This window comes from Apis dorsata, unplaced genomic scaffold (assembly GCF_000469605.1).
Source record: "Apis dorsata unplaced genomic scaffold, Apis dorsata 1.3 scaffold_88, whole genome shotgun sequence".
NCBI classification, from domain to species: Eukaryota; Metazoa; Arthropoda; class Insecta; order Hymenoptera; family Apidae; genus Apis; species Apis dorsata.
In genome coordinates this window covers 562,998-571,716 of record NW_006263386.1, presented here as the reverse complement: position 1 = coordinate 571,716, position 8,719 = coordinate 562,998, and the positions used below count along the sequence as shown (strand labels likewise).

General features: G+C 26.4%; 1 protein-coding gene across 1 annotated transcript in view; it reads left to right on the top strand.

Moving 5' to 3' along the window:
• Positions 1-8,719, top strand: part of LOC102673319 (zinc finger and SCAN domain-containing protein 22-like) — a 29,003-nt gene that overhangs the window by 18,365 nt on the left and 1,919 nt on the right. The window lies entirely within an intron of this gene.

Sequence of the window (8,719 nt, the reverse complement as noted above, 5' to 3'; positions counted from 1 at the left end):
AAAAAAAAAAAAAAATATCTAATACCGCATTTTGTTGCATTTACACATGTGGTGTGTCATTATCGAAGAAATATCGGTTTTTTTAAAATATATATGATATTTTAGTAGAAAATAATTTTCATTTATTTTCTATTAATTAACTAATTTTCTATCTTTTTTTTTTTTGTGACTTAAATTTTTAATTTATACATTTTTAATTTATCTCTTACTTTTTGACGTTACATCATTACATCTGTTAACGATTATTTTGTAATATGTATACGTATAATAAATATTCATAAATAAATTATCGTCTGAACTATTAAGATACATATTTAATATAGTTCTATAAATGTATAAATAATTTAATTATTTGAAGAAAAGGAATTTTTAACATGACGTATCTCCATATATCTCTTTCTAATATTTTCAATTTGCTAGAAATGTGTTAAAAAAAAATATTTTAATACAATATATATATTTTTAAGCATAATATATAATAGGCAAATTTTTCAATATAAATTATCTCAATGTGCATTCTACATATAGAAATAAAACTAACTAAAATATTATATTAAATGCTACAAAGATTCAAATGTTTTAAAATTATATAATAAATTCTAAAAATATTAAATAAAAATAAACTAAAAATTAAACTGAGATATTCTATTATAGATATTCTTAAATTAAATGTAATTTACTTCTTAAAGAAAAATGTAAATATTTAATAAAAAAGTAATATAAAATATGAAATAAGTAATGGTAAAATCTTTCACAGACAAATCTGGATCACTTTATTGCCAATATTCTACAATATCTACTTCCATAAATCTCTACAATCCTCGAGGAACGACATTTTTATTTTAAAAAAAGATTTAAAATCCGCGCATATTTCTACAACATTGTTTTCTATTGTCGTTGAGAAGAGAGATATGTATAATCTTATACAATTTACTAGCATGATAAAAGACTAGGATAAAAGGATGTTCTCGACGACTACCGGAGGGTACAAATGAATCGTGATTCGTTGAACTCGAAGGATAAATTGTACTGTAAAATGGCGGCACTGTAATAATCCTTTGGGGGATTATAATAAGCAGAAGTTCGGGCTGAACAGTGGTTACACGCAGTTTGTAAATTGTTTGCCGGAGTTTTCTACGATGAAACCTCGCCATATAAATAATTCCTGTGGGAGATGTGACACGCCTCATCGTCACAGTATCCACCCTGTTCTTAGCTCCCCTCCGACAATACATTTGGAATTTTATTTCAGATTTAATTTCGAACGAATTCGAGATTTGATTCTTCATTTGTCCACTTTAATTAATATTATTAGATATAAGATAATTTTTTATTTGATAAAAAATTATGAAATTATTTGTAACGATAGATTTTAAATATTTAAGTAACTAGATTTTTTTTAGAAGTTTTTAGGAATCTTTTAATAATTTTTAAAAATTTCTTAGGAATATTTTTATTAATAATTGGGGAAAATAAATTTGATTAATTGATTATATCATTCGGATAACAAGAATCGATAATCAAATTTAAAATTAAATTAAAGAAGATAGAATTACTGTTATTATTAATAATATTTAAATGATAAGATATGAAATGCAAAATTACGGAAATATAATGTTGCAATGCATCGGCATTACAAAATTTCTTGCTGATCGCTTTTGAATGACAGGAAAAAGAAAGAAGAAAAGTAGGAAAACATCTTGATAGAAAAATAACGTTCCTATAGTTTTGAGTAGATAACACGTGAAAAAGTTTTCTCGTAAGCATCGATAAGCGATTGAAAATAAATGAAAGAAGAAAATCGTAAAACAGGAAGCAGGGATCTAAGAAAGGTTATTGGCAAAGTTTTACGTATACATTCTTTCTTTCTCGATACACGCATATTGTAGAAAATTGCATATTCTAACATGTAGTTTCATTGAAATTGTCCATTTGCGTAGAAATAAAACCGATGAAATACTATTTTATATCGAAATACCGAAGAATTTTACTATCCTATTTGCATTAGAAAGTTTCGATCGAAGATTCTTCCATTCTTAGTCCAGTATCAGTCTTAGTAATTGATTCTTCTTTTTTCAAATTTATTAAAAGAACATTTCTAAAGAATAAAGATAAAAAAAATTTAATTGTTATTCAAAGAGAATTCAATACATGAATATTTTATTTTCTAATTTTTTTCCCATTCAAAAACTTTTATGGATGGTACATTAAATTATATTTAAATTATATTTGAATTAAGTTTATCTCTATTTAATTTAATTGTTATTTAAATTCAAATTACTTTTAAATTTAACTCCGTATTTATCTTTATATTGAATTTTTGATTTACAATCAAATTTACAATTTAACTATATATACTAAAACTAAATTCAAATAGCGAAATATCCGTTCATATATAAGAAAATATTTATCCGTTAAAATTCATGGATCGATCAAAAATAATTTTCCACCAAAAATTTTAAATCTTGAAACAGTTTATATTAAATAACACTCGCAACAGCGCCAAATGATGAAAATAAGAAACGGATGAAACGGTGGCCAGTGGAATTATCTACGATACAGTCACAATTGCGTAAAGGTGTATTAAAGAAGGGACAGAATGGGAAAGCAATTTCACCCGATGGGTAATATTTATCAAGTGTGTCAGCGACCGACGAACGCTCGTATCCGTCCTTTTCTACGCAAGTAGTATACGTGGCCATATATCGATCCATCTCGACTCTCATTACCGAGCCCTTAGCGGTCGACTTAAATATTTACCGTCTGAAACGTTTACTTCGTGGCCGATTTTAATGATAGCACTGGATACGCGGACTATCCGTGCGCGTGCGTACGTGTGTGTGTGTATGCGCGTGTGTCGACACGTGCGCGTGTGTTTTGGTAGCAATCCATTTAATTATGCAACGACCGCTTAATGAACTTCATGTAATGGCGTCGCATAGATTGCCAGGGACCATAATTGTCGAGGAACAATTAGGATTAAGGGATATTGAGAATTGTTTGATTCGCGATGATACTTCGAGGGATTTATCATGGTGCTTTTTTCCATTATTTCGCACTCTATTAATGCAATTAATCCTTTCGACTCTATGAATCCTTAAATCAATGGTTGGTTATAGAATAAGTGGTTATAGAATAATTTTCAAGTGGCATTCAGAATATTTTTCCATGATAGGATTAAACGAGTGATTCTTTTATAGTCGATGTTATATATTTATAATATTTTAATTGGTTAATAAATAATGAAATAATAAAATATATTTATTTCTTTTCGATGAAAAATATCTCAAATTTTATTTTTGATTTTATATTTACTTCCAAAAAAGTTTGATTCTTTTTAAAAATATGGTAAATATGATTTAATTTTTCGATTTATTAATTTTTTCTGTCATTCTGCTGTTATATTTGATATATCTAAAAATGAAGTAATATATATTTATAATTTTTAAAAATTGTATAATATTAATGTCATTCTACGTAATTCAAATTAATTTAATCGATGAGATTTCTTGATTCGTTTGAAAATTAATACGATAATGTGATATATATCATAGATTACGAATATATCAAGAACATTTAAACATAAGGATTATAATTTTTGTCGGTGCCTTTTTGGTTTTGATTGCCAGTTGCAACGTTAAAGTTTATCACACCCGCATATAATTTCACAAAGTACACGTCAGTTTTTTGGCATTATCTTTCGCACAAACATAGACGTAAATCATGGAAAAAAAAAAAAAAGAAAAAAAAAGGAGGAAAAAATAAGTTATAGAGATCGCAGTTCAAGTTCAAGTATAATTAATCAAGTATAATAGTCGTAGAAAAAACAAACATGAAAAAAAATTCAATTCTATTAAAAGGAGGATTAAGTTTGAAGAATCAAATATTTTGAAAATGAAATTATAAATATCTTATGAGTATAAAATTTAGAAGAACGTAATTTCAATTTTTTTTTTATTTAAGTAACAAATTGTTATTAGTAAGTAGAAGATAAACCTAAATATTTTATCTTAATTGCAAAGAAATTTTTAAAGAATTTCAAAATATATTTCTTTTTTATTAATAAATTAATAACAAATAATATATTAACAATTAACTTTGGTTTCTTATATTTTTATTTTTTTTTCTTTTTGTTCCTAATTCAATAGCAATAAAATTCAAGAAGAAAAGATAAATAATCTTTTTTAAATATAAAAGTTTAATTAATAGAAATAAGATTATTTAATGATTAATAGTAAAACTAATAGTACATTTTATATTTTTTCTTTTAAATTATTTCATAATCTTCTATTCATCGTGATGTTTTCGTAAATATTTTTATTATAATTTTTTCGAACGAATTTTTTGAATCATTTTAATTGATATTATCTCAATTAATCAGGTTATTTTAAATCCATCCAGTCGATTAAAACAAATAAAATCCAGTAAAAGACATTATCGATCACTGTTTGTTTATCGATATATTTTTAAATCATTTCATTTCAAATCAATTTCTTCTGTCTGCGATAAAATTCGCGACAAGACGTAAAACAAACAAGACGTAAAAAAACAAATTGCATATTCGGTTTTCATGGTCGTATTTTATCAGATAACCAAGAATTCTGTCGTTCATTTTTTTGATAGAAAAATATATAATGAAATAAATGATCATTTATAATACCTGTTCTGCAGACAACTGAAGAAAATATTTTGTTGAGATATAAAATTGGATTTACATTTAAAATAATTAACATTTAAACATAAAATAATTTACATTTAAAATTGTGTTCAATTACAATGAATTCATGAAGCATTTTCATTAAATTTTTGGATGAAAATTTTATATTCAATTGTCGTTCTGTTGAAATTTAAATTATAAATTAATTTTCTGCATTTCTGCAAATCTTTTTTATTTATCTAATAAAACTTCAAAAGCAATAAAGAGTTTATCATTTCATGACGACTTTCTCTTGGGAAATTGAAAGTACAGATTGTCATTCTATCATAGACAACAGAAAGAATTTTTGAAAAGACAGTGCACTTCCGCTCCGACATTTTCTCTCTAATGCAAAGTGGAATTCTTTGACGATGGAGCGGATAGAGCGTTTCTGTGATCGGAATACCAAGATACAACTGATTCTGTTCTATCAAAACCTTTCGAGAGTTTCTCTTACTAACCTATTAGATGTCGCAAAAATTTTCTTTCTTCGTAAAATAATATAAAGTAATTAATAATTATATTTTTAATAAGAATGATTTTTTATTCGAAATTGAAAATAACGAATAAGAAAAACATTTACTTTATAAACAAAAATTTATTTTAAGATAAAGATATTTTGAATTTGAGAGATCAATTATCTATATATATTAAGATTTCTTTATCTTTCTGAATAAAGTGAAAAGTCAAAAATATAGAAACTTATTTTATATTTTACAAAAAATTATAACCTGATTAATATATAGATATATTTTTAATCTTTTTTTTTTATAATACATATAATTTTTAAATTCCCTACAGAATTTTAATAATAATATTTCCAAAGTTGTTATTCGATTGTCGTTAAAATGAAATATCATTTTATTAAATTGAAAACAATCGTAAATTTCCTTCAAAGTTTTTTTTTAAGAAACTCATTATTACTTATTTTAAAAAATTGTTTTACTTTTATTCGAACAAATATTTATAATTACATTATTATTTATTATATTTATAAATATAAAAATTTACGAAGTACAATTAGATACATGAACAAACAAATTAATTTTCCTCTTCAAACTATTATCCTTGACGCTGCAATGCAATCTTATTCGATACATTAAAAAGCATCGTTAATAACTCGATCGATATATCGCCCTTCGTCTATCAATTTAAAATCGTAATTGAAAAATCGCGCGGTGACGTATGCCGTTCGCCATGTTTAATTTGCGCGAAAATCATTTCGATAATAACCCGAGCGCCGCTCGAACGGGAGGATGCTCGTAGACAACCATCTTTCATTAGTTATAAAAGGGTTAGGTAGATCGAAAGCCGAGCGAACAATTACGATAATGGTATTTTTCCTCGCGTCGTCCTAAGCGGTGACACAAACGAAGCAAGCGCTTGCGATAACAAGGCGTCATCATCGTCGCGGTTCCGCCATTGTTCGTATTTATAGCGGACTCGATAAGTCTGATGATATATCGATGCAAATCGATTGCAAGCAATAATGTGTAAGTACCCTGAGAAACGAAGGAAACGAGGGACGAGAAAAACCGTGACCATCGCGTTGATGACATTTTTATCGGTGGGAACAGACGCTTTTACGCTTTATACTCTTTGCGTTTCTTTTTTTTTTTTTTTCCTCTCCTCTTTTTCTTTTTTAATACTTTCACGCTTTTTCCACTTTACTTCTTCTTTATTATGCATTTCTTCTTCTTAATCGAGAACAAGAGGAAATCCATTTGTAGCGAAATTGAAAAACAGTTTATAAAATTATCGCTTTGATTTAATTGTGATTGAAAAAATTATATGATAACTAGTTGTTATTAATAATATGGAAAAATTGAAAAATCGTATAGAAAATTGGATATTGAAGTGAGATCACATTTATTTTTATTATTATATATCTCTGAAAATAAATATTATATTTATTTTAATCATAAAAAAACAAGAATTGTTTAACTGTTATAAAAAGATATCGTTTTTTAAAGAATATGATATATCGAACTAAGAAAAGATTTTCTCTTCTCATCGATAGTTTTAATTTTCTCCCTTCCCTTATTAATTCTTCAATGATACCTAGGGAAAATTTCTTCTCAAACGGCAAATACCGCATAAAATCGCAAAAACCGAGCAAACCGCGATGAGACTTTTTTCATTTTTTTTTTTCTTCTTCTCCCTTATACATGTTTTTACACCCTCGGATAAACGTCGCTCGATCACAGTATGATGTTGTCCGAGACGAAAATTAATTTCTTCTCGATAGAATCTTAACGACAACAGGACGCGATACGCGACTTACGTATGAGCCATTTTATCGTCGTTTTACAATCGGTTCCACTGTTTACACGGAATATTTTGTCGAGATAGAGAAGGAGAGGAGGGCTGTTTGCACGATTTATCGAGCGATCATCGTTAGGACGAGTATTCGAGGACTCTTTCGAACGAGTTTTTTCATCTTATCGGTTATCCCGATCCGCATAAAAGATCGTTCTTAAAACCTGCCGATAATAATTCCGAGCAAATATTTAAGTTTCCTGGAATTTCTTGCGCTACTCGCCGTGGAAACTTGGCGAACTTTGTGCTTAATAACTATCCTATTGTTTGCACTGAACAGCATATGCGCGAATTACGACTTGATATTCGATTGAACGTATTTAAAACAGAACAGTGTTTAGAAAAAAGTTTTGTGAGAGTGATATTATGAATGTTTGAGTCACACAGAGGACAATCAGATCAATTTTATTGGAGATAATCATTTGATTTCTGTAACTTAACAGAATTCATCATAAATCTTTGTCAAAAATTTTTATTCATTTTTATTTTCAGAAGAGTAAAAAGAATATTTTAAAATCTTTAATTTTTTTTTCTCTATTGTAAGTAGATTGCGAATATTCATACATTTCTGATTTAAATATGCAGAATATAATGTATAAAAATATATATCTAATGTAAGATTGTTATTATAAAATTTTGAGAATGAAATTGCATCATATCATATATTTAATTTATAATTACATTTATGAAAATAATAATTTGCAGAAATATCCACGATTTACTTATGCATAAATATATTCAATTATGTTTTAACGTAATAAATAAAAAATCTAAAATAAAGATCATATAATAAGAATAAGCACTTGGTCAATAAATGCATATAGATATTGTAACAATAAAAAACAATAAAAAGTATACATAAAAAAAAGTAAAATGTATTGATTAATTGCTGATTAAATAATTGAAAAGTAATTCTTGCTATCTTTTTTTATAAAATCAAGGTGTGAAATTAAATCACATGTCAAATAATATAGTAATATTGTGAAAGTTAAATATTTGATTTGTCAATGTTTAAGATATTCCCTGATTATGAATTAAATGTGTAATATAGTCTTTTTATCAATTTTAAACTTCTTTCTTCTGTGATTCATAATTAAATATTTTAAATAATAGTATTATTTAAATTGTTTTTTGTTTAATACAAAGGTCTTGATTTTGCAATAATTTATTTAACTTCTAAATTCATATTAATGATCTATACTAATTATAATAATTAATATTTCCAATGTATTATAAAAAACATAACATTTTTTTTCTAATAAGAATTGTATTTATTTCTCTATTTTAAGTAATTGATAATTTCACAATGCTTATAACTATATAAAATTGCTTATTAAATGAAAAGAATAAAACTAAAATTTCAAAATATTTTTCAATATCTATAATAAAATAATACAACATAACATGCAAGCATATCTGCATATAATCATATCATATTTCTTTTAACAGAACGTCTTATCATTTAATCATAACACGAGATATTACACTCCGCGGCGTGCATCGTTTTTAATTAGCCGAGCGAATCGATTAACGACGAATCGGTCTGCCAGATCGGCAGATATGGCAAATGCGACGCGAACCAGTTTACAAATTTGATTAACGAACGTGGAATGCGATTTGGAATAATGAGTCAAGGTGAAATGATCGCACCTGAATCAACCTATAAATCGTGACGACCTGTTTGTCGTCGACCAATTCGAACAA